Genomic DNA, 27,119 nt, shown 5'->3' with positions numbered 1-27,119 from the left:
TAGAAGTACTCAGGTCTTGTACTTGAGTAAAAGTAGAAGTACTCAGATCTTGTACTTGAGTAAAGTAGAAGTACTCAGGTCTTGTACTTGAGTAAAGTAGAAGTACTCAGATCTTGTACTTGAGTAAAGTAGAAGTACTCAGGTCTTGTTCTTGAGTGAAGTAGAAGTACTCAGATCTTGTTCTTGAGTAAAGTAGAAGTACTCAGATCTTGTTCATGAGTAAAGTAGAAGTACTCAGGTCTTGTTCTTGAGTAAAGTAGAAGTACTCAGGTCTTGTTCTTGAGTAAAGTAGAAGTACTCAGATCTTGTATTTGAGTAAAGTAGAAGTACTCAGTTCTTGTACTTGAGTAAAGTAGAAGTACTCAGATCTTGTACTTGAGTAAAGTAGAAGTACTCAGATCTTGTACTTGAGTAAAGTAGAAGTACTCAGGTCTTGTACTTGAGTAAAGTAGAAGTACTCAGATCTTGTACTTGAGTAAAGTAGAAGTACTCAGGTCTTGTACTTGAGTAAAATAGAAGTACTCAGATCTTGTACTTGAGTAAAGTAGAAGTACTCAGATCTTGTTCTTGAGTAAAGTAGAAGTACTCAGATCTTGTTCTTGAGTAAAGTAGAAGTACTCAGATCTTGTTCTTGAGTAAAGTAGAAGTACTCAGATCTTGTACTTGAGTAAAAGTAGAAGTACTCAGATCTTGTACTTGAGTAAAGTAGAAGTACTCAGGTCTTGTACTTGAGTAAAGTAGAAGTACTCAGATCTTGTACTTGAGTAAAGTAGAAGTACTCAGATCTTGTTCTTGAGTAAAGTAGAAGTACTCAGATCTTGTTCATGAGTAAAGTAGAAGTACTCAGGTCTTGTACTTGAGTAAAGTAGAAGTACTCAGGTCTTGTTCTTGAGTAAAGTAGAAGTACTCAGATCTTGTTCTTGAGTAAAGTAGAAGTACTCAGATCTTGTTCATGAGTAAAGTAGAAGTACTCAGGTCTTGTTCATGAGTAAAGTAGAAGTACTCAGGTCTTGTACTTGAGTAAAATAGAAGTACTCAGATCTTGTACTTGAGTAAAGTAGAAGTACTCAGATCTTGTTCTTGAGTAAAGTAGAAGTACTCAGATCTTGTTCTTGAGTAAAGTAGAAGTACTCAGATCTTGTTCATGAGTAAAGTAGAAGTACTCAGGTCTTGTTCATGAGTAAAGTAGAAGTACTCAGGTCTTGTACTTGAGTAAAATAGAAGTACTCAGATCTTGTACTTGAGTAAAGTAGAAGTACTCAGATCTTGTTCTTGAGTAAAGTAGAAGTACTCAGATCTTGTTCTTGAGTAAAGTAGAAGTACTCAGATCTTGTTCATGAGTAAAGTAGAAGTACTCAGGTCTTGTTCATGAGTAAAGTAGAAGTACTCAGGTCTTGTACTTGAGTAAAATAGAAGTACTCAGATCTTGTACTTGAGTAAAGTAGAAGTACTCAGGTCTTGTTCTTGAGTAAAGTAGAAGTACTCAGATCTTGTTCTTGAGTAAAGTAGAAGTACTCAGATCTTGTTCATGAGTAAAGTAGAAGTACTCAGGTCTTGTACTTGAGTAAAGTAGAAGTACTCAGGTCTTGTTCTTGAGTAAAGTAGAAGTACTCAGATCTTGTTCTTGAGTAAAGTAGAAGTACTCAGATCTTGTTCATGAGTAAAGTAGAAGTACTCAGGTCTTGTTCATGAGTAAAGTAGAAGTACTCAGGTCTTGTACTTGAGTAAAATAGAAGTACTCAGATCTTGTACTTGAGTAAAGTAGAAGTACTCAGATCTTGTTCTTGAGTAAAGTAGAAGTACTCAGATCTTGTTCATGAGTAAAGTAGAAGTACTCAGGTCTTGTACTTGAGTAAAGTAGAAGTACTCAGATCTTGTATTTGAGTAAAGTAGAAGTACTCAGGTCTTGTACTTGAGTAAAGTAGAAGTACTCAGGTCTTGTTCTTGAGTAAAGTAGAAGTACTCAGATCTTGTTCTTGAGTAAAGTAGAAGTACTCAGATCTTGTTCATGAGTAAAGTAGAAGTACTCAGGTCTTGTTCATGAGTAAAGTAGAAGTACTCAGGTCTTGTACTTGAGTAAAATAGAAGTACTCAGATCTTGTACTTGAGTAAAGTAGAAGTACTCAGATCTTGTTCTTGAGTAAAGTAGAAGTACTCAGATCTTGTTCATGAGTAAAGTAGAAGTACTCAGGTCTTGTACTTGAGTAAAGTAGAAGTACTCAGATCTTGTATTTGAGTAAAGTAGAAGTACTCAGGTCTTGTACTTGAGTAAAGTAGAAGTACTCAGGTCTTGTACTTGAGTAAAGTAGAAGTACTCAGGTCTTGTACTTGAGTAAAGTAGAAGTACTCAGATCTTGTACTTGAGTAAAGTAGAAGTACTCAGATCTTGTTCTTGAGTAAAGTAGAAGTACTCAGATCTTGTACTTTAGTAAAGTAGAAGTACTCAGATCTTGTACTTGAGTAAAGTAGAAGTACTCAGATCTTGTACTTGAGTAAAGTAGAAGTACTCAGATCTTGTACTTGAGTAAAGTAGAAGTACTCAGATCTTGTATTGAGTAAAGTAGAAGTACTCAGGTCTTGTTCTTGAGTAAAGTAGAAGTACTCAGGTCTTGTTCTTGAGTAAAGTAGAAGTACTCAGATCTTGTTCTTGAGTAAAGTAGAAGTACTCAGGTCTTGTTCTTGAGTAAAGTAGAAGTACTCAGGTCTTGTTCTTGAGTAAAGTAGAAGTACTCAGATCTTGTACTTTAGTAAAGTAGAAGTACTCAGATCTTGTACTTGAGTAAAGTAGAAGTACTCAGGTCTTGTTCTTGAGTAAAGTAGAAGTACTCAGATCTTGTACTTGAGTAAAGTAGAAGTACTCAGGTCTTGTACTTGAGTAAAGTAGAAGTACTCAGATCTTGTTCTTGAGTAAAGTAGAAGTACTCAGACCTTGTACTTGAGTAAGGTAGAAGTACTCAGGTGTTGGTTCCTGCAGTTTTGATGATCTGAATGGATTTATTGTTCAATGATTTGCTGAGCATCAGACACATGGAAATGGCTTTTGGAGAAGTATGACTCCAGTGAAGTCCCCTTTTTCTTTTCACACACATATGCACTCATTCACATTTATTCTTTGTATCAAACAATACAAGATCTGCAAAAATGGAAATAAAAAGGACATTAAATGAGAATAAAAGTAGATCAATTATTTTGTATTTGTCTTTGAATCAAGTCTGAAACCAACCATTGCTATTCTGTAAAAAGTGAATATCTAATGAGAACAAAATCACATTTGATTTGAATAAAAGTATATGCCATGGATTATTTTTAATATTGCAATTCTATATAATTTAAAAATAATTAAAGCAAATTTAAATGCATTTTTAAAATGACTTTTATGATCATTATTACAATAAATAATATGTACTAAATAAACATATTTTGTGTTCCCCCCTCCTGGATTTCCTCTCGCACTCAGTAAGTTGAGCTCCCTGTTTCCTGCCCTGTCGACATGTAAGCAGGCCTTCACTAAAAGCAGCCAACCGCCATTGAAAGAGGAAAAAAAACTTTGTGATCAGGGCGAGGCTTATTCTGCTCGGCCCTGCCCGAGAATCAGCTCCCGGATCCCGGGTAGAGATCCTCCGGAGTGTCGGTCGGTCGGTACGGGGTTTCAAGCTTTTCTTTTCGGGCTCCATGTTCTAAGTTTTTTTATTTGCGTCCAGAGCGCAGAGTCTGGTATCCACATGCACTGTTAGCGCACACTTCCATACAGACACCGTGCACACACACTCACTCCACACACACCGTGCACACGCAGACACCGTGCACAGCCCTCGCCTGATTTGCACCAGCGTGGGTCATTTCAGGTTAAACCCTGGCGCTGTGTCCCGCTCAGTTTAGCCGACAGCAGGAGATCATCCCCGGGTCCGGTGGAGGAGGAATGCTCGGGCACTGGGACCGAAAATAATATTTTGTGGATAGGAGCTTCGTCTTTGCATATGCGGTATGTTTCAATTTTTTGGGTATTTTTTTTGACAGCCAATGACATGCCTCTCCAAAAAACAACAACAAAAAAAACATGCTTGCTGGCCATGCATTACGCAAATGTGAATGTTCACGCTTTGAAACATCAACACATGTGATATTTGTGTCCTAATGAGGGGGAAATGTTTGCCGAACTACATTCAAATGTTCTGCGAATTTACATTGCATTGGTTTTCTGCAGGCGCTTCTCACCTGGGAAAACATGTCTCAGATATGTCCAGAATAACTCCGCTCTTAATGACAATTCGGGGTGTAATTAACCCAGAAATCTGCACTTTTATACTGTGATATTTAAACTTTATAATTGGGCAACATTGCTCCTTTACGCCCACGGTGGTGGATTTTGTCTGATTGCGATTGCAGGAATATAAAGAATTGAACAGAAAAGTTTCAATATTATTGCCAATCTAGTGTGTTTAATGCAAGCCGAATTAAACCCAACCTTGTTATGATTCAGGAACTTAACAATAAGTTGATGTATGTGTTGTTAATTTGGACAAAAAGCGAGAGCAATTTAAATTGGCTGATTTTTGGGCCGAGGTCTGTCGGTGCAGGGGGAAAGCCTGTATCCGGGGCTAGCTTTTATGGACACTTTAGGGAGTTGCTTTATGGGCCCAAGTTGTCGTTTTCCCCCTTGAATCTAAATGCATATAACGGCTTTAATAATGATGTGTCTGCTTCACTTTTACTGACATATTTCAGCTCTGTTTTTCTGATGCAACCTTTGCTTTCGTTTTGGCAACTTTTCACTGAAGCGCTTGATAAAACATCTGGCATATGCAAACATAGCAATACTTTGACAGTGCATTAGTGACCTCAAATATTCCTCTTAATCAGAGGGTAATTAATTGAAGTGTGTGTTGTTTGTTAATGCTTTAAAATGAGTGACAGTAATCTCTTTGTGTGTTTTAGGAATAATTAAAAACTGTTCTGTTTGCCTTGCCGTAGTGTGCAGACTGATAGGTGACATGTTAGAAAAGATGATGCATTCAGAGGCTGTCAGAAAACACAAGTGTGTTCGTGCATGAATGATCCAGCAAGGTGACTGGGAGTTTTTTTTTTCTTGCTTCGGGGGGCGGATAGCACTGACAATATGACAGCAGGAACACTGATCCAAAACACACAGAAATACTAACGTTTAGTAAATGTAAAACACAGCTGCAGAAAAGGCATTTTTTACGTTGATTTCATTCAAGATTTCAGTCAAATATGCGATTATGTTTCTGACATTTTTGCATTTTTATTCATGCACCTTGTTTATTTTGATGCATGCATTGTTGACAGTAAATCTGCACTCAAATGCTTGACGAGTCATATTTTACACCATGCAGCAGGGGAGTTTCCAAGGAGCTCGTGAAGGCAGCTCTTTTCTCAGCTGAGGGTATTTAAGGACATCCAGCTGCTGATTTGCCACTTTTCTGTGGGAGCAATGCATGGGTATGGAAGCACATCGGTGGCGATTTTGAGACGGGTTTGAACACATTTCTGCATTTCTCTGCGTGCACGTGAACCTTAGACAGCATACGTGTATGGAGTTGATGAGATGTGTGCAAGAGGAAAGGTATATTTGTGATCATAGTAGATGATTTTGGTAAATAAATAATATACGAGCAAGAAACGGGGATTATCACACTCGTTCTGATACAGTCTAAAACAAACCATCATTGTTGTGGTTTCTAAATCTGCAAATTAAAACTGAAACGTTTTTACCACTACAGGGAGACTAACGTCAGCTTTAAGTGGTCGTTTTATATAAAATAATCAAAACGGGATGATAATAAATCACTCAAATCAGATTAAACGAATCAGAAAGTCTATTATTATAATCACAAGCAGCTATCATATTGCAAGAAGCTGATTAGCGTGCAGCGTTCAGTGTACATATGCACGTTGCATGCAGCTGCTTGGTGTACCTGCATTAGTAATACTCGGTATAATTACTCCCAGGTGTGTGTTGGAACTTGTTATGCTGCAGTTTAAGCCCCGCCCCCTCATGTGAGGACAGGTGAGGAGTTAACATGCCCCAACTCCTGACATTTCCTCACATGACCTTGAATTAAAAAGGACTTACTGACACCTGGATCTCCTCCTAGAGCAACATTGTGTTTCTTTAAACCAATCATCTCTCAGAGGGGCGTGGCCAGCAGCAGCTTATTAGCATTTAAATCTACAGACACAGAATCAGCTCTTTTGGAACAGGGCTGAGGGGATTATGGGATGCTGCAATGATCTGTTTGGTCTTTCAGCCAATCAGAGACAGGCTCCGGATATATATCTGACACCTGGAATATATTGTGGAAGAAGAGTAAAATAGGCGACCTTTAATTCCTTTCTGTCTATTTATTCATTTTGCCTGATTGATTAATTTATTTTGGACTAAACAACAACGGGAGAAATTGTTCAAATCAATGTGTTGACCTCATATGACCCCCAGCATGGCGTAGTCTGGGAGCGGGTCTTTCATTCTTTATCTGTGAAAAGTGAAATAGGAACTAATAAACAAACTTCAGCCTAAAGAATATATATCAAATAATAATAGTAGTAATAATAATAGTAGTAATAATAGTGATAATAATAATAGTGATAATGAGACCCTTTTTTAAATTTGCATTTGCGTTTGATTTTAAGGAGGACCATCACAAGAGAGACAAGAAACACAATAAACCCAGCACTTTATTAGCCATATCCCTAAGAAACAACCACAAAGTATTCAGTAATGACTTTCTATTTACCCATAATGCATCATATTTGGTTAACGATTGTGTCCCATTGGTTTTAGATAATCTGTGTGCAGAGAATGTGTTTTTCCTCGGCTGCAGACATAAAAATGTAAGACAACTTGTTGCTCGAGCGGATGATATACGACATACAATGCGTAGGGGGGTTGTTACCTTATTATCTTCACCGATTCAGATAATCCAACCGGCAGGCGTTTTGAACTTCATATTGTGAGCTATAATTTAGCCGTGTAATAAGAAGCATTGTGCTCCACTCAGTGCTGGAGTTCATGAAGCTGATGTCGTACAGGAGCCTTTGATTGTTTTTATGGGAGGGTTTTGTTCAAATAAAATGCAGCCTGGTTTAAATCTGGGCTGCAAATAATAATTATTGTAAATACTGATCAAACATCCAACTGTGTTCTGGGAAGAACAATTACATGTTGGTCTGTAAAATGTTAGAAAATAGAAGTGTTTGAAATTCTGGTTTCTCCAACTCAAAGCTGGTGTTTATAAATGTGTTGTTTAGTCGGTCCAAAACCAAAGATATTGACTTTATTATTTCATACAACACAGAGACAGCAGGAAATATTACATAGCAGTGACTGAAGACAGCATGAAAAAGTATTTCAATTGAAAAACATTAGCCTCCTTTTGCTTAGCGGTGGAGACGTGAAGTCATGTGACCGTGCTGTAGTTCCTTTACAGCCCAACATTAGCCTCCTTTAGCTTAGCGGTGGAGACGTGAAGTCATGTGACCGTGCTGTAGTTCCTTTACAGCCCAACATTAGCCTCCTTTAGCTTAGCGGTGGAGACCTGAAGTCATGTGACCGTGCTGTAGTTCCTTTATAACCCAACATTAGCCTCCTTTAGCTTAGCGGTGGAGACGTGAAGTCATGTGACCGTGCTGTAGTTCCTTTATAGCCCAACATTAGCCTCCTTTAGCTTAGCGGTGGAGACGTGAAGTCATTTGACCGTGCTGTAGTTCCTTTACAGCCCAACATTAGCCTCCTTTAGCTTAGCGGTGGAGACCTGAAGTCATGTGACCGTGCTGTAGTTCCTTTACAGCCCAACATTAGCCTCCTTTAGCTTAGCGGTGGAGACCTGAAGTCATGTGACCGTGCTGTAGTTCCTTTATAGCCCAACATTAGCCTCCTTTAGCTTAGCGGTGGAGACGTGAAGTCATGTGACCGTGCTGTAGTTCCTTTACAGCCCAACATTAGCCTCCTTTTGCTTAGCGGTGAAGTCTTGAAGTCATGTGACCGTGCTGTAGTTCCTTTATAGCCCAACATTAGCCTCCTTTAGCTTAGCGGTGGAGACCTGAAGTCATGTGACCGTGCTGTAGTTCCTTTATAGCCCAACATTAGCCTCCTTTAGCTTAGCGGTGGAGACCTGAAGTCATGTGACCGTGCTGTAGTTCCTTTATAGCCCAACTTTAGCCTCCTTTAGCTTAGCGGTGGAGACGTGAAGTCGTGTGACCGTGCTGTAGTTCCTCTATAGCCCAACATCAGCTTATTACTTCATAAATCATAAAGTGGTGTTAATATGTGGAGATTATCTTTCTGAACAAGATGTGTAAGTATCATAAACGTTTGTTTGACACACAGATTATTGTCTGACATAATAAAATGGAAAAATCCCATTGGACCAGGGAGATGCGGTTCAGCCTACAGAAATACTTCCTCCCTGCACCCCTCTATTAAAGGCATTGAATTATGTTTCTTTTCCTTCTATGAATACATCTTATATTGAGTCCTTGTTTTGTCAGTTCTGAGGCTCCATCATATCCAAATTTCGAGCTATTTTCCATTTCTGGAATATACAAATTTCCTCAGTGAACCTCTAACCACAGCTCTGTATTTGGTCGTGACCATCACAGGGAAATTACAGTGCTAAAAAGCAGCCGTTACATAAATCTGTCTTGCAGTTGCAGTGTTCAGTAATGGTCACAGGATATTCTCCAGCGGGCTTTATAATAAGACAGATGTTTGCTGCAGCCGCCGCTCAGATAGAAAACATTTAGCAGTCTGCTCGTGAATCTTGTACGTGTGAGGTTGGGCTTTTGTTCTTCAAATGAAATCACATCGGCTGTGAGGTGTCCAGTTTCGGTATAGGTAACGTGACACAAAGACTCACACACACATGCATCAGATTGAGTTTAAAGGCAGTTCACACGGTCATTGGGCTCGATTACAGTCGGTAATGTGAGGACACAATCAGGCAATCAGCTCTCCAATAAACAGGCAGGTTATGGTTTCAAAATCCGACCGATTAAAAAGAGAAATTTTAGTCCGAATCCTGAGGAGTGGCCCTCTCCTTTTTTCACGGTTACATAACGTCTCCTCTGCAGCTTTGTGAAGACAGAGAGATGAGGACACCGGGGTTATCTCAGTTTAGGTTTCGGAGATTACAACGTTTTTAAAATCTGCGCTACAGGCCGGGGGAACAGTTTAAAAGATGAAAGGAGAGATGCATTGCGGGTCTTGTAGGCTCCAGACTTTTTTAGAGCTGAACCCAAACGACCCACGATGTCTCGGTCTCAGATGCATAGATTTAGCTGATTTTCCTCTCTTGCAAGTTATCTGAAAAATCTATATTTGAAAACAGATGGTCATATTTTCTCCTGAGCAGCATGCTGTACAATGAGCTAATGAGCTGCTGGGAGATCGCTGTGCAATCAGGTAGCAGGAAATGATTGGGAATAATAAGAAGGGCACTAAATATATTGAAGTCCTGTGCAAAAACCTCGTGAAAATGGCTATGAAATGGATACTTTTGCAGTCCCGGTTTAATGTGCATTTTCAATTTCTGCATAAACACCTGAGATGGATATTCTTAAGAGAGTCTAAAATGATGTCTACATTTGATTGGAAAAGTGTGTAACGATGGAGACAAAGTGCAATGGACGCTCAGTTAATTGATCATGTAAATATCGTTTGCAGAATTAGATTTTTTGCTAATTTTTGAGCATTTTAAATATTTATCTTTCAAGTAATACAAAATATTTCCCAGTATGTTTTTCATTTTAGATAAACTAAAACAATCTCAATACTAAATAACTTTAAACTGTTCACTGAGGTTCATATAATGACACACATTTCAAAGTCTAACATCTCATCTGCGCTTGGCTTCTGATCTCTCTCTTGAAAAACATCCAAGAAAAACACAGAACCAGTTATTGTGTTCAACACAGCTGGCACAACAGGCCGTGTGGGGGGGCAAGCGTTCATGGACAGAGTAGAGGCAACACTGAAGGCTACCAGACGTAGAGTCATACAGTACAAGAACTAAAACAGGTCTCTGTGGACACGCTTCTAGTAATAGTATGTTACAGAAAGTTAGTCTAAGACACAACTGACGTTCTTTTGCTTTCCAGCTCTACTGTTTGCTTTTTGATTGAGTGCCATTTCTTCTATACGGCATACAAGCCATCATGTTTGTGCATCAACACAGCGGGTACAGTAACGTTACTTTAAGAAGCACCGTCTGGAGAAGGGTTCCTTTTCAGGGACCTTTTCTAGACCAGAGTAACGTTTTACTGACTTTAGGCAATCTTAAGATATGGACCCTTTCCTTTAGGTGTCTACTGAGGTTCAGAGAGAAGGCTTGAAGGTTGCTGGATGCTCCATTGACGACGTTATCATAGCTTAACGTCTGTAGAAGCAACACTGACATCTAAGAGACATTTCACTACAGTTAATCCAGTACTGAAAGACATGAATCACTACTCTTTGTACAGAAATTGTGGTCAAACTTCTAGAAACTGTTGTAGAAAAGCCTTAGAAAACCCATAGACTAGAATCGGTTTGGGTTATGATACACTTTTCAAAGGCTACTTAACATCTTATTAACATCATTAATTAAATAACCAAACTTGGTTTCTGATCTCCGGCTTGAAAAACATCCAAGAAAAACAACTCTTGTGTTTGTGTTGAAGGCATGGCGCGCAGATCGTATTACTGGAGGTCAGAGCAAGTATAGTAATGTTGCTTAGAGAGGAAATGGCCTCATCTGATTGTATTTACTGGTCTAACGTAACTTTTTACTGGTTTTCTGCACTCCTTATGGTTGGACCCTTTCACGTAGATGTTCAAATCACGACTAAAGGTTACTGAACTAAAGAGGCATGGACAGAGTACAGGTGACACTGAAGGCTAGCAGACATTTCACTGCAGTCTGAAGAGCATAGATCAGGGGTATTTAGACACAGATCGATGGTCAGACTTCTGTTGCAGAAGATCCAGAACAAATCCAAAGTAGAGTCAGAACTGCCTGAGAAGATCAGATCCCTGACGAGTCATCGGTTGAATGTGAGTTCAGAGGGAGGAGGATTCAGGTGGTTCATATCAAACATCCTCAGGGCGAAACGGTTAGACTTTAATGTAGACAATTATGAACTCTGTATGGTCAAATACACTCTGATGGATGATGCATCTCTAGATCTAGACAGGGGGTGTGTGAGTGCGTGCGTGTGTCTATAATGTATGAAGTGTCACATGGCGCGGTGTTTGGACTTGCTCAAAGGTTGTTATTGAGCTGCTCTAATTCCTTTACAGTATCACATCACATCTACAGTTCACTGGTAATGCTTTACACTGGTAATGCTTTACACTGGTAATGCTTTACACTGATACATGTGTTTGAAGGGAGGCTTCAACGGCTATACTGAGTCCTTCTCGGTGCTAAGACAACCACATCAAACTTCTCTTTCATTCAGCTTCTTACATGTGAAAAGGGAAACATAGTTTCATGTTATTGTGGTTACCGAACTGCAGTTTAAGGAGGTGATAAACAGCTGCATGCCTCCCTTCACTGAGAGAAAACGGTTTCTGACTGCAGTCTGAAAGGCTATGCACCAACACGTGGAATAAAGTAGAATATGTTTCCAGGGTTTAGTCTTAACCAGTAAGAGCGTCTCTGCTCCCTCTTACTGTCAGCGTGCGCCCTCAAACCAAAATGCAGATTTTTCCTGGAAAATGTTAAAGTGCTGCCAGGAAACAATCTCTCTGCTGGTCAGAAAGGGTTCACTGGGTCCAGAAATATGGAGATGGGGTCAGATGTCTGGTCAGACGGCAGAGACAGCTTACGGAGAATATAGAGGGGATGGATGTCCGGTGGGTCTGCGGGGGACGAGTGGCAGGCAGCAGGCTGACACTGAGACTGAGATTTCTGATCCTTTCTTTACTCTCCTTTTTTCTGGAGAGGAAGTAAAGAAACCGCTGCAGGTGCTCCGGACGTGGCGCAACTGGCTGGGCACCTGCACCGTACGCCGGCGACCCGGGTTCGATTCCCGACCCGTGGTCCGTTCCGGATCCCATCCCGACTCTCTCTACCACTCTCCTGTCACCCTCCACTGTCCTATCCGATTAAAGGCAAAAAGCCCCCAAAAAATATCTAATTTTTTTTTTTTTAAAGGAACCGGAGCTCTGGATTTATGTGTTGTTGGAGGTGCGATATATGACTCAGCAGCTTTAAGACAAGAAGGCACTATTATTTTCAGCTTCGCTCTGATGCAGGATTTACATCTGAAAGTGGGCGGGGCTTAATTTAGACCGGAAGTGACTTTAGCGCCTCATGCTGTATTTTACTATGAAAACCCTGAATGATGTTAACTATGGGACTTTTTCCCATCACTAAACGTACTGCAAGTTTGGTGCCGATAAGCCTCTTTAAACCACATTAATATGTGCTGTCCATTGCCCTGATGAACAGTGAACATCTCAAAGCTAAATCCTGTCAGTGATAGCGTAGCACTGCTCTCTGGATCCGGATCTGCTCCCTGCGGACCCATTTGAAGACATTCCTCAGTTCCCTGAACAATGCAGGACTGCTCTGTTTATTGGCTTGCTGTTTATGGGGAAATATGGGTGTAGTTTGAACCCCTCCCACTAACTCATGGACCCAAATGAAGCAAACAGAAAGAAGAACTTTAGTATTAATAGGAGAGAGAGGTTGGTATAAGAGCTGCTTGTTGAGTGTGAGCTGAACTGTTGTCTTCAATCAGAAACTGGACACTCACCATGTGAGACCTCTCAGCTATCCTGACAACTGGCGCCTCTCTTTAGTGTCCCCTGGTCGCCAGCTGTGTGCGTCTCTCTTTAGTGTCCCCTGGTCTCCAGCTGTGTGCGTCTCTCTTTAGTGTCCCCTGGTCTCCAGCTGTGTGCGTCTCTCTTTAGTGTCCCCTGGTCTCCAGCTGTGTGCGTCTCTCTTTAGTGTCCCCTGGTCTCCAGCGGTGTGCGTCTCTCTTTAGTGTCCCCTGGTCACCAGCTGTGTGCGTCTCTCTTTAGTGTCCCCTGGTCTCCAGCGGTGTGCGTTTCTCTTTAGGGTCCCCTGGTCTCCAGCGGTGTGCATCTCTCTTTAGTGTCCCCTGGTCTCCAGCCGTGTGCGTCTCTCTTTAGTGTCCCCTGGTCTCCAGCTGTGTGCGTCTCTCTTTAGTGTCCCCTGGTCGGCAGCTGTGTGCGTCTCTCTTTAGTGTCCCCTGGTCTCCAGCTGTGTGCATCTCTCTTTAGTGTCCCCTGGTCTCCAGCGGTGTGCGTCTCTCTTTAGTGTCCCCTGGTCTCCAGCTGTGTGCGTCTCTCTTTAGTGTCCCCTGGTCTCCAGCGGTGTGCGTCTCTCTTTAGGGTCCCCTGGTCTCCAGCGGTGTGCATCTCTCTTTAGTGTCCCCTGGTCTCCAGCTGTGTGCGTCTCTCTTTAGTGTCCCCTGGTCTCCAGCTGTGTGCGTCTCTCTTCAGTGTCCCCTGGTCTCCAGCTGCGTGCGTCTCTCTTTAGTGTCCCCTGGTCTCCAGCTGTGTGCGTCTCTCTTCAGTGTCCCCTGGTCTCCAGCTGTGTGCGTCTCTCTTTAGTGTCCCCTGGTCTCCAGCTGTGTGCGTCTCTCTTTAGTGTCCCCTGGTCTCCAGCTGTGTGCGTCTCTCTTTAGTGTCCCCTGGTCTCCGTTGTGTTGGAGCTTCTTGCAGCGTTTGGTTTCTGCAGCTTTTAGTAAACGCTGCTCACGTTTGCACCTCTCGGCCACGGTAGATACTGCTTTGTGTGAAGGGTTTGTAAACAAAAACATCTGGACATCGTTGGTAAAAGTAACTAGAAGCCAAACATCAAAATACAGTGTGGATTTAATGTGTTAGTTTCAAGTCCTCAGTAATGCCTCTCGCTGTAGGTATGGGACAACGTGTTTCTTCAGCAAAGCTCTTCTTCAACCCTCACAATATAAACAGAAGATTAGTCGTGGATTAGCACTGTTTGAAATGGATCAGCTAAACATACTATGGACTAATAAGCCACCAGTTAAACCTCCTCAGTCGAGACAATTGTACACTGCAGATGGCCCCAAAGAAATTGATCAAATATATATTAAGACCAACTGCACGTCTGCTGCCTTTTTCTCACCAGGAAAACAAAGCAGGGTCATCAAACAACAACATCTAAGTTTGAATCCTTTCATTTATTCTTGATTGGTTCCATAACGTCTCTAAATGTCTCTGAATTATACAGATTGTATCTCTGTTAAAGTAGCCGTTATGGGAGGAAACGATGAAACCAACAGCTGATTCGAAGCTCTTTAACGGTACTGTATGTCTACATGAAAATATGTTGTGCTTCTTCGGTGTGGAAATGTGATCGTGACGAAGAGGCACAACTCTCTTGACCAACTGGTGTGATGTTTGGCCAGCTGCTAACACGGTTCTGTTCAGCTGTCAGAATCAACTTGCAATCGCCTCTGGTGCGCTGCTGTCCGGATCTTTCAATGCAACACTTCACTTTCCTGACAGCAGTGTTTTAAAACCCCTTCGTTCATCCTTCAGATACAAGCAGTTATTAGGGACTAAAAGTCTTTTGCAATGCCGAGCTACGGTGGTGTAGCGATCTGGCCAAGAAGGCAGCAGAGTCTCATGTTGACATCCAATTAAATTTGAGCAGTATACAAACATGCAGGTAAGAGGGAAAAGAAGTGCATCAACAGAAGAGGTTAAATGTGGGTTTGACAGGGAGTGTTCGTCTTAATTATTATAACACTACATTACATGTGACTTGTTAGAGGCTTTTATCCAAAGCAACTTACAATACTGTGGGGAATCCAATCCAGTCGGGGTGAAGGGTCCCAATACAACATGCTGACTGCAGTTGGGATTGAACCAGTGCACTCAACCCACTGTGCCACAGCCTCCCCAATATAGTATAAAGTAAAAGATGAAAATATGCCGGAGTCAGCAATAATGCTAATTTACATGCATAGTCCCTCAAACCGAAACTTTACACATCAGTGGCAAACCGTCAGAATATCTTTTGTTATATTTTTTCTTTTGACCAAAATAACTTTATTTAATTGTGTTTAAAATAACATTTCAAAAGATCTTTCGAATCTGCCCATTCAGCTTCTGTTGGAGTGTGAAGGGTTAAATGAAAGAAGCTCCTCTGGCCTCTCTGGAGTTACTGGGAAGACAGGAGGTAATTGGGGGTCCAGCTATAAATGCACAGAGGGCCCAGCTGTAGTAAGTCAACGACAGAGTAATGTCAGGGGACTGTACAATGGCCCAATCATATCTTCCCTCTAAATGGGTGGGCTTTATTATCGCAGACTTTATGACACGTTTCGCCCGCTGTCAAGCTAGTGGAAAAGAAGCTAGTCAGCATACAAATGAAGATATGGAGGTTAGAGTAAAAAAAGACTACGGTTCCTGACAACAAGAACAAACACCTTCTGCCGACCTTAGTTTGAAACCAGACATGAGGGAATCTAATTAAAGTGTACCCTGCATGCTAGATTAAAGACCAGATCATCTTCTAATCTGCTTAAGCTACCTCAACATCTGATCACCGGTGATGGCAAACACGAGCAACAACGCATGCATGTATGGCATCAGCTGCTTTCAATCAGCTACTCCTGATAAATCCTCACAAAACTGGCAATAAGGGATCATCACTTCTCTTGTGTCAGACCAGCTTCAGAAACCTTGTAATCGTCAGGATAATGTAAGCGCGCTGACGTGGTCATTCGGTGCTGCGGGGGCTCTGAAAGCTCAGTGAATACTTGCTTTCATTTGCTTCATTTTATGCATCAAACTCTTTCTGAGATCTCCCCGTGACCTCCATCTCACAGCGGCAGCACCGGTGAAATGAAAGAGTGACGCAACAGACATTTTAGCTGTAATGACTCAAGGTCGTTTCTGTATGCAGAACGCTCTGCAAGAGCTGTCTTTTTAATAGAGAGCACAATACCACTGAAGAACAGTTGAAGGGACTCTTTAAAGTAGAGACACTACATACTGATATACACCTGAACATCAGCAGGAGAGGACTCTTTAAAGTAGAGACACTACATACTGATATACACCTGAACATCAGCAGGACAGGACTCTTTAAAGTAGAGACACTACATACTGATATACACCTGAACATCAGCAGGAGAGGACTCTTTAAAGTAGAGACTCTACATACTGATATACACCTGAACATCAGCAGGAGAGGACTCTTTAAAGTAGAGACTCTACATACTGATATACACCTGAACATCAGCAGGAGAGGACTCTTTAAAGTAGAGACACTACATACTGATATACACCTGAACATCAGCAGGAGAGGACTCTTTAAAGTAGAGACTCTACATACTGATATACACCTGAACATCAGCAGGAGAGGACTCTTTAAAGTAGAGACTCTACATACTGATATACACCTGAACATCAGCAGGAGAGGACTCTTTAAAGTAGAGACTCTACATACTGATATACACCTGAACATCAGCAGGAGAGGACTCTTTAAAGTAGAGACTCTACATACTGATATACACCTGAACATCAGCAGGAGAGGACTCTTTAAAGTAGAGACTCTACATACTGATATACACCTGAACATCAGCAGGAGAGGACTCTTTAAAGTAGAGACACTACATACTGATATACACCTGAACATCAGCAGGAGAGGACTCTTTAAAGTAGAGACACTACATACTGATATACACCTGAACATCAGCAGGAGAGGACTCTTTAAAGTAGAGACTCTACATACTGATATACACCTGAACATCAGCAGGAGAGGACTCTTTAAAGTAGAGACACTACATACTGATAAACACCTGAACATCAGCAGGGGAGGACTCTTTAAAGTAGAGACTCTACATACTGATATACACCTGAACATCAGCAGGAGAGGACTCTTTAAAGTAGAGACACTACATACTGATATACACCTGAACATCAGCAGGAGAGGACTATTTAAAGTAGAAAATGAGCAGAACAGGGCCCCTTGAACCAAGGCTTCACTCCTTCAGTGCCCTTGAGGCCTCTCTACCTTGTTAAGGACTTCAAAATGCTAGAAATGGCTCGGCTCCCCGCTGGTTTGGACAACCCCTCGTTCACTTTGTCGGAGTTGAAAGTGAGTTTTCAGTATTTCTGTGGCCTCTCAATAAACACACTTTACCCCAAAATGCAGAAGAAAATTCAGGATTTCAAATTTTGCTGACTTATGGTGCAACTCAACACAACTTCAATGCATATCTGGTCACAAAGTCTGCAGAGGTAAGCCCCTCTATCCTCTGCTGAGGGACTCACGTAAACACAAATGATCCTGCGGTCAAACTTCTGAAGCACATTTCTCTTGAGTCTGGTGTGAGGCCTTCTGACTTTTATTTGAGCAGTTACTTCCTCGCAGACCCTCTAAGTTTTGTCAGACTTGAAGGGGGTTTATTCCAGGTTAGCTTCGGCCCGCTGCAGTTTGCTTTGCTGGCGTTAAAGTTGAACCTTCAGCTGGGTTATCCAAGGACAGCCTAACTTGAAGGCTCTCCAGCTTCGCTTTGGCTCGCTGCCTAGGTGCCACAACCACTTGTGTTTTTACTGAGTGTGTGTGAGAGTGTGTGTGTGAGTGTGTATTCCGCAGCCAAGTCTCTTATAGGACCTCTCAGTGTTTGGCTCCGTTCGTATCCTCCGTCCTGATAAGTCAGATCCATTTCCCAAAATATGATGTTGCCCACGGGCTCCACAGCTAAAGAGGTGTCCAGACGTTGAGTGAGTCTTGGTGTTTTCCAGGTGTCACAGTCTGTGTTCGGGCCAAAGAGTATTGTATAATCGGACCACTATGGTCTTTATGAACATGCTGAGTCGCTTAACAGACCACACCAGTCTTTTACAATATGAACAGTTGGTTATATATTACCAAAACATTAACGCTGCTCTCATTTATATGTTTCCTTTTAGGATTTATCACCATGAATGATGAGGCTGCACAAATCCCATAAAGCTACGGTAAGCGTTATTTTCCAGTGGCAGGCAATGGCTTAAGCTAACACAAGCTAAGAGCTATCGTTAACTTGCCAAAACTGTGCTACTTCATATTGCTTATCCTAACAGAAGATGGGATGACTGTCTGTTGTGTAAACCACTTATAGTGATCGTGTTAAGGTGATTTTAGGAATAGGTGGAGACCAAAACAGAGCTAAAAGAGCGTGAATATGCTAGTGCAGGCTAAATTAATGCTGATATAGTTGCGTGTCTTCAAGAAGTGTAAATAGTTATGTTCATCATTGCAACGTTGTTGTTGTTGTTGTTGTCTTAACAGCATGTCCCCCTGGCACTATATATTATATATATATGTATATAAAAAATAGAAGTATTGATGGTGCTTTTCATTAGCCAAACGTATGATTTCTGGTTAAGGGTGGAGGTGAAATGGTTGGTGCTTTTGTGTAGCCATCTGTGAGCCTTGACTCTAATGTAGTAAAGGGTTTAATGGTGATGTTTCATGGGTTAAAAGAACAAAGACATGCTTTAAATATGATAAAAGACAGGGATCAAATGAGGACAGCCGTCATACTGAAACCATTCACTGAATCACACAGGAGTTGCACGGAGCCAAAGTTCTGTCGGTATCTATATAAAACCAGACAAACGTATACAAAACAAAATCAAGATGTTCCTTCTGGCGGGGATTATCACTTCATGCATTGTGCGGCCTGGCTGCAGGACATGGAAAAAAAGTTCTGGACGCTCCCCAGATAAAAATGAATGAGGATTGTGTAAGGTGGTAAAATGTCAGTGAGCAGACACATGTTCCACGTGTTGATCATGCTAATGCAATAACGTGCCTGGGTGGGGAGGACTGTAAAGTAAACAGCTGTGTAACCAAAGCTCTCCGGGTTGTCGTGCACGGCACATCGTGCTGCTGAGATAAGCCATATTTCAGAGATGATGTTACAGAGCAGCTCCAGAGGGCGAGGTTTCTCAGCTGCAGCTCGTTCCCCCGGGGGGAATCCATGCTCTGACCGGGCAGCAATGCTTACTGCAACACGCTACGCATAGACGATTCACCATGGGGGATGCATTGGATGGGTGAATGCAACGTCAACGACATCTCAGTTACTCTCCCGGCTGATCCTGACTGCTCAAAGGATGCGCTGCTTGAAAAGCCTTGAATCCCTAATGATTCTCCCAGCCTTGGTTTTCTTGGAGAGAATGTTGTGAGGTGTTTGTTGGACTGTACCACTCTCTGCAGGGTCCACAGACACTCTGCACATTGCAGGTAGAGAATGTTTTGAGTGTCCAGATAAAAGTTTATCAACCTTAACAAAGGAAATGTACTTTGATTCTGGCCCTTCTTGGAGAAAACCAGGTACTCCAAAAGCTAGAAAATATGTGAAGGATAAGCTGATTATAAGAAAGAAGGCAAACGCTGATCCACAGGGTCAAGCTTTGTTTCAATTGTTGATCTGGTTTCATATATGGATGCACGTTCTGCATAGCTGATCCACCATTAAATATGGCTGCTGGGTCTCACGGGAGGGTGGAGGTAACATGTAGTCCATCAGGAGGGCTAGCAGCGTCCTTGCTCAGGATTCAGATGGCCTGAGGGTAGAAGCTCCTCCTGATTCTCTAAATTCTGATCCTGACTGCTTCTTTTACCCCATTAGTTGAAGGACTCCGCGTCCGGGATGGCCCTGAATCCCTAATGTGTTTCCCAGTCTTGGATCCTGCTCAGGTTGTGGTGCAGTTTGGGAAGTCGTTGGTGGACTGTACCACTTTCTGCAGGGCATGCAGTCCTGAGTGTTTGTGGGGATATCCTGAATTCCTGCTGCTGTTAGTGCAAAGAATAGAGCGAGAGTTCATTGACCATGACAAGGACATCTTTCCCATACTTGGAGTTAATTCTGAAAGATAGCATGAGAATAGGCATCACTGAGAAAACGCAAATTGATCAGTGGGGTCGAGTTTTGTTTGGATCTTTATTCCAATTAATAAATAAAATAATCTAATTAATCTAAAATAACATGGATGTCCAGAACAGAAGAATAAAATAAACATAAACATATATATATATATATATATATATACATGTATATGTTCTAGGTGAAGATTTCAATTTAAAAAAGATTCAAATATTTTCTCTTATGATAAACGACATCTGGTATTCTTAAAAATTGTGTCTTTTTTGGGAGAAAAAGCGTCCTTTTTAGATGAAACCATGTAGAGCTAACTGAATTATTATTAAATGTATTGTGTTTCATTACTCAGTTTGAAATCATGAGTAAAACTAAATAACATTGGGAGTAAAAAAAAGTCCATTTTTTGTGCAGTAAACTTAAGCCTAGAACGTGTTCTTAAAATATGTAATGTATCCCTGGAACACTCACACTGAACCACCATTGATATATGATATTTCTATAGTGTTGAAATCCCAATTTACATCTTGATCTCCCCATATTTGGTACCCAAGCGAGATCCCAATGTGTTTAATAATGCACGGTAGGCCAATTACAAGCTGTCCCAAACCATGCAGTAGTGTGCAAAATGGCAAGCAACCATCAACACCATGGAGCCATGTTGTTTTCAGTCACACTTCTTCAGCCTCCTCTCAGAATATCACAGAGCCAGACTCTCGGACAGAAGGAAGTAGGAACAGAGGAAGCTGTCAGAGTCTGCCTCTCCTCGGGTTTCTCTTTTCTCCGGCCATGGAGCGGTGTGCATGCTTTTGCATAATGCAGGTTTGCCAATCTTCCTCGTATTCAGGTTTCCCTTTTTGTAAGGTGGCGTACGTTGAGACATTCGGATTCTGCTTTCACTTCCGTCTTTCTTTGTTCCTTAAACCTGCAAATCGATATCTAGAATGTGTGTTGAAATCCCTTAGAGAGCAAAGTGTATTCTTTTCCTTCTGAGATTTTTCTTTATTTTCCTATTTTGTGTTTTTGTATTGCACCCTCTCACTTGAACTCCTTTATGCAAAATATTTTATTTGTTTTATTCGATATTTTTCATTTCATTGCATTTTGTTTAAGTTAGATTTTTTTAATATAACTATTTGTATTAAATGTTAACTTTGTTTGAAACATTTTACTTAAGCTTCTAATTGTTAAATATAAATGTATTTGTTTTATGTTTTAATTGTACTTTAACTTATTATGTATATTATTTAAATACTTTCATTAAGTTCTACACTAAGTCACTAAACTCTATTCCCCCGGGAGGAATTGCATATTCAGATTGCTCAAACACTGATTTGTAAGTTTGCAGACTTCAGAACCGCTCGTCAAAGACACTGAACTTTAACGATGAGCTTGCTGAAAACGGTGTCAGCTGTATGCAAGCTCATTTGTTCTTGCAATTCCTGGAAATCCTCACAAACAGATCAGGAATATGGCCCCTGTTTGTTGTGAGAGGACGAGATGAGCGCTCCCACTGTTGAAAGGTCTCTCAGGGTTTTCAGAGGAGACACATTTAGCTAATTAGATTTGCCGTCATCTAAAGTAATCAGATGATTCAGCCTGATTTGCAGGAAATGGCGGAGGAGTAAACACAAAGCTTTAGTGCCCCCCCACTGCTCCGAACAGAAAAGCTGATCCTGCGTCGCACCTTAACCTTTTTACTGCAATTACTCCTAAGTGTTGTAGATTTACGTCAGATAAACCTTCAAATCTGCACTGGTGTCCAGTTTGATCTCAATCTGTTCTGGTTTAAATCATTTGGAGCAAAGAATGATGGGGTTTGCTGGGAATGTGTGAGAGAAGCTGGGTTTGTTTGCACGTGGTGTGATTGTCTGTGTGTTTTTAAAAGAGACTCTGACAGAATGAAATGTGCTGAAAGACTCGCAGCGCTTTAATGCTGTAGTGGCTCACTGAAGATCTCATGGATCGGATAGATGCTGGGCTGCAGCTGTGATTCATATGAACTTGTACAAGAAGGTCTATATTTCCAGAACGGATTGAAGCGCACAGCTGGGTGCAAGATGGCATCCCAAAGTGTTTGATAAGTTATTGGAAAATAAAGAAATCTATCAAAATAAATAATGTAAAAGAAAAGAATGAGCTAAAGAAGGTCCCTTTATTCATGCTCTTAATTATGTTATTTTAAATTAAACCTTCTGTTCATCCATTGTAGATCCTTTTTGCATCTTGAGAGTTTTCACACATTTCTCAGCAAACTCGGCGACTGCTAACTATCCAGCTAAACTGTTGGTCTGCTTTCAGTCTTTAATAACAACCCTTTTTAGAAAGCATTAATGAATTGAATTAAAACAAGGATATTTTCCGCTTAAACCCTCCTGTTTAATTCTTTAAACTCAGGTTTTTTTGTATTTGCATGGAGGAGTGTGCCTGTGCTGCATGGCTTTTAAGGTTTAGGTATGAAGAGCAAAAGCCTGGATAAACGACACAGAGTTTTTAAACTGATGTGTTATAAAGATTTCTGTGGTTAAAACTTCCTTTCCATTATTGAGAGTTTTCACAGTTTATTGGTTCATTTATATATCTTGCACAATGATGTCACAGTGCGTACTTCATCGTCTTATTTATTTGATTACCTTTTGCCCTCACTGTGCCTCAGTATGGCATTGTATAAGGATCAGAACAGTAATCAAGCAGTATGGAGTCTGACTGCGGCTCCAGTCTTATTCAGAGTTCAGCAGTGCTCTCTAAACGTGCTTATTCTCCGAGCTTAACCGTCTTTCATTTGGCATTTCTAAAATAAACCAGCCTGGGACGAATCGGCTTGTTGTATCTTGGGTCTGAAAGAAAAGAGTTCTCTGACATTTCTCAGAGAGGGACCCCTGTGGTTCCCGACAGACTGCTGCAGATCACAGAGGTTACTGCGCAGCATACAGATTTAAAGTTCAGCAGGGAGAGCAAACTGTGCCAGAGACACACACACACACAAACACACACACACACACACACACACACACACACACACACACACACACACACACACACACACACACACACACACACACACACACACACACACACACACACACACAACAGCCAGATTGGTGTTTTTCCAAAATAAAAGACAGGCGGGGTGCCAGGACAGATTCCTGAGTTAAAGCTGAAGTCTTGTCGAACGCTTCAGTCTGTTTCTTCAACTATTTTAATGGATTCAGCATTTATTTCGTATTACCAAGACACCACCACCGTGTAGCATTTCCTTTGTTTCATTGTGCATATTTAGACCTTTATTTTAATTCTTCAATGTTTTTATTTTCATTTATTTAATCTATATCTTTTTTATTCGCAAATTTAATTTATTATCTTATTTCTGTACAAATATTTGCACTCTCACGTTAACTCCTATTTTAAAACGTGTTTTATTTTACTGGAGATTGAACTCGTGAAAATGGAATTAAATGTTGTATTTTTATTGCAAATTTTAAACTCATAATTTTATGTAAATATTTTCCTTTTATTTAAACATTGTTTTTGACAGTTTGCTTGAACGTGTCATTTGATGCCATACTTAGTAACTTCCCAGCTCTGATGAATATCAGAGTGTCTGTGTGGAGTTCAGAGCCCTGAGCACCGGACACTATAATCTTTGTAACGCATTAAGACGCCGACACGTCTAATCTGCTTTCAGATTAAACTAATCCTCGTTAATCCTTGTTATCACGGACACTGTTACTTTCCTCCGTACATCACACTACTGCTGCTAATGCAAGCCCTTTTATTTTGAAGGTTTCTACACTCCAGGCTGTTTGAACACAGCGTTATAAAGGTCTCTGGTCATTAATGTTAGTTTATTTCATAGTTAATGTGTTATTATCACCATACAGTTAAAGGTTGAGATGTAAAACGTGTTTGTAAGTTATTTAATAAATAAAAATAAAACAGTTATACTTTTTTTTTAAATATAGGATGAGGAGACTTTGTTAAAATAAATAAGAAATAAGAATTTAAACCCAGAGAAAAAAGAAAGAGACCAACAATAAATCAAACGTACATCAGTGATGCAGGGGCTTTTATTTTGAAATCATTTCTTTGTTTTTAGGGTATTGCAATTTTATCGTATTTTTATTTTACCATCAAAAAATCATATTTAAATGAATAATAATAAAATCCTTTTTGTCCAGGACTTATTTCAATATGACAAAAAATTGAGGATAATAGAAATCAACCAAAATAATAGCAAGTAGAGACGTTTCAGTTTTCTATTCTTCTGTATTCATAAAGCACATTTCAACACAAGGCAGTCACACATTGACATAAACATGAGAAGCATTAAGATAGAGTGCAAATTCATTGCATTACAAAATAAATTACATTAAGGCATTTCAGACTGTCAATAAAAAGCCAAGAGAATAAAACACAACAAGCTTTTGTTTTATTCTCTCTTTCTTTCCCCTTTCATTTTAATGTTTACTCTTTTTATTAATTTTTTGGACATTTTACTTATTGTTTAATTATCTTTACTTTATTGTATTATTCAAACGCACGTTTTTACTTTCTCTTTTATTTATAACTTCATATTTAGTTGGACATTTTACCTAAACTTCTATAAATGTATAATCACTTAAATTCATTTCATCTTCTTTTTAAATCTGACAAACTCTTTGCATTGTCTGTGAAGCTGTTTCTCCTAATGGAAATGTTGCGTTTGCACCTGCGGGCCGCCGTATGAACTCCTCTCACTCTGCAATAACTGTATTAGACGGACATTAATCTGTAAATCACTGCTCTATGGTATCTCTCGTGTGTTTGCGTCACACATCTTTCCTGCTTTGCATATCAACCTCATTTCCCCCCGATGACTCACAATATAAGAGTGTGTGTGTGTGTGTGTGTGTGTGTGGTTATGCTGACACCCACTTCACCTTCCTTCAGTGATCAGTTGAACCTCCATTCAGTGTCAAAGCATAGCATTGAAGGGAGGCCTTAAGGTAGAACATAATGTAGATGTACTGAAGGTGAGTCACTCTGGCCTCGTTTCGTATTCAGAAACGAATAACCCAAAGTTTTCTTGAGTTTTGCTCTGGAGTTCTTCTTTTGACTGAGATGTTGTGCAATATAAACTAATATGTCTTCCTCTCTTTCTCTCCCTATGTGACTGGACTGTGATCTCGACCCCTGAAACGTCTACAGGTAAGATAAGCTCGTTTTATTTCTTATCAAATATGACCTGTGCGCCTGTGGGATCGCCTGGGTACGGAAGATGTGAAGGGACAAAAGTCAGATTGAATATTTGATTGCTTTTTCTTGATCAGATAGTTCCTGATTGTTGTGAAAAAGTGGCTTTGATACCATTGCTTTGGTTGGAAAAACTTAAGCAAAATACAACTTGAACCATACACTAATCAGGGTTTTGTTTTGATCTGCATCAATGAGCATGCTTTGTTCAGATAATTGTCAAAAACCGGATATTTCTCTGGTTTTCCACAACAATTTTTCCAATTCTGTGTCTGGATCCAGATCTCCTGGTTCAGAAGGACACTGTACAAAGGTAGCATGTAGCACAAAGGTACTATTCCTCGACACACATGCAGCTTTGGAAAACAGTGCCGTGTTTGTATCCGTATCGATCGACGTATTTCTTCAGGAATCATCAAAACACTGAGCATACATATAAATCCAGACTTCCTAAATCAGTGCGGTTAGCAGCTTCGCCCTGTACGTTCACTACCTGCTACATCAGCTCCGTTTGTGTGGCCTCGTGTGATCATGGTGTAATCGCAGTGGATTTGTGTTGGTTTGAGGAGCTTATGGAGCTGCTGGCAGCCGGCGTGGAGCCGCGCTGTGTTTTCATGCTTCAGGGAAAGTTGAAAAATGTTCTCAGGCCTGGACGGGTCTGAATTATTCATGGAGACCGAGGGAGAGGAGCTGTACGAGCCTTCATCTTCACTTTTCTGCCCCCGGCGGTGCGGCTCTGAGTGATGGGGTGAGTCGGGGTAACACGGCATGTGTTTATCCTCGTATCGATACCACACGGAGAGGGGGGCTAATGCTAACATGCTAATGGGAAACACTTTCACTTGAAGATTCCAGACTCAATATCATCTCAATATCTGTTTGTGATTTGGTTCATGCGTCCTACTGCTAGTCTTGTTGACAACGAGAGGTTTTTGACTGATTTGCGTCTGCGATTTGTAAGACGATTTCGGAGGGATTGATCATTATCGTCATAGTCATTGAACATATTCTGATCTTTGTCGAAAAAATCCATGAAAGCATTGTCCAACAAGAGTTGTGTGTGTTTGAAAACCTGATTTATTTTCAGCCCCAGTGCAACAGCTCCATTAGTGTCCAACACTATTAAACCCATCAATGAGCCTCAGTGTTGCAGAGGGTGAAATATTCCTTCATTACCATTCACACACACACACACACACACACACACACACACACACACACACACACACACACACACACACACACACACACACACACACACACACACACATACATCCCACATCCCACATATGCAGCATGCTAATACACACTTTTGCACTGAATGTGGATTAATACGCTTCAGAAAAATAGTCCCCAGTTCATTTATAGCCCAACATTAGCTGCCTTTAGCTTAGCGGTGGAGACGTGGAGTCATGTTACCGTGCTGTAGTTCCTTTATAGCCCAACATTAGCCTCCTTTAGCTTAGCGGTGGTGACGTGAAGTCATGTGACCGTGCTGTAGTTCCTTTATAGCCCAACATTAGCCTCCTTTAGCTTAGCAGTGGAGACGTGAAGTCATGTGACCGTGCTGTAGTTCCTTTATAGCCCAACATTAGCCTCCTTTAGCTTAGCGGTGGAGACGTGGAGTCATGTGACCGTGCTGTAGTTCCTTTATAGCCCAACATTAGCCTCCTTTAGCTTAGCAGTGGAGACGTGAAGTCATGTGACCGTGCTGTAGTTCCTTTATAGCCCAACATTAGCCTCCTTTAGCTTAGCGGTGGAGACGTGGAGTCATGTGACCGTGCTGTAGTTCCTTTATAGCCCAACATTAGCCTCCTTTAGCTTAGCAGTGGAGACGTGAAGTCATGTGACCGTGCTGTAGTTCCTTTATAGCCCAACATTAGCCGCCTTTAGCTTAGCGGTGGAGACGTGAAGTTATGTGACCGTGCTGTAGTTCCTTTACAGCCCAACATTAGCCGCCTTTAGCTTAGCGGTGGAGACGTGAAGTCATGTGACCGTGCTGTAGT

At 41.0% G+C, this 27,119-nt stretch overlaps 1 protein-coding gene across 9 annotated transcripts in view; it reads left to right on the top strand.

Annotated features, from left to right (window-relative positions):
- Window positions 1-3,531: 3,531 nt before the first annotated feature.
- Window positions 3,532-27,119, top strand: part of thrb (thyroid hormone receptor beta) — an 86,520-nt gene continuing 62,932 nt past the window's right edge. For 6 of the 9 annotated variants that reach the window (XM_063898960.1, XM_063898958.1, XM_063898954.1 and 3 more), the window contains exons 1-2: window positions 3,532-3,982; window positions 17,924-17,971. The gene's annotated coding sequence lies outside the window, so the exon portion shown is untranslated. The remainder of the gene's footprint in view (window positions 3,983-17,923; window positions 17,972-27,119) is intronic. The other 3 variants (XM_063898962.1, XM_063898957.1, XM_063898953.1) reach the window with 1 other exon arrangement.

Source organism: Eleginops maclovinus, chromosome 13 (genome assembly GCF_036324505.1).
Source record: "Eleginops maclovinus isolate JMC-PN-2008 ecotype Puerto Natales chromosome 13, JC_Emac_rtc_rv5, whole genome shotgun sequence".
Taxonomy (NCBI): domain Eukaryota; kingdom Metazoa; phylum Chordata; class Actinopteri; order Perciformes; family Eleginopidae; genus Eleginops; species Eleginops maclovinus.
The sequence above is the reverse complement of the archived record's forward strand: the minus strand, read 5'-3'. Positions and strand labels throughout refer to the sequence as shown.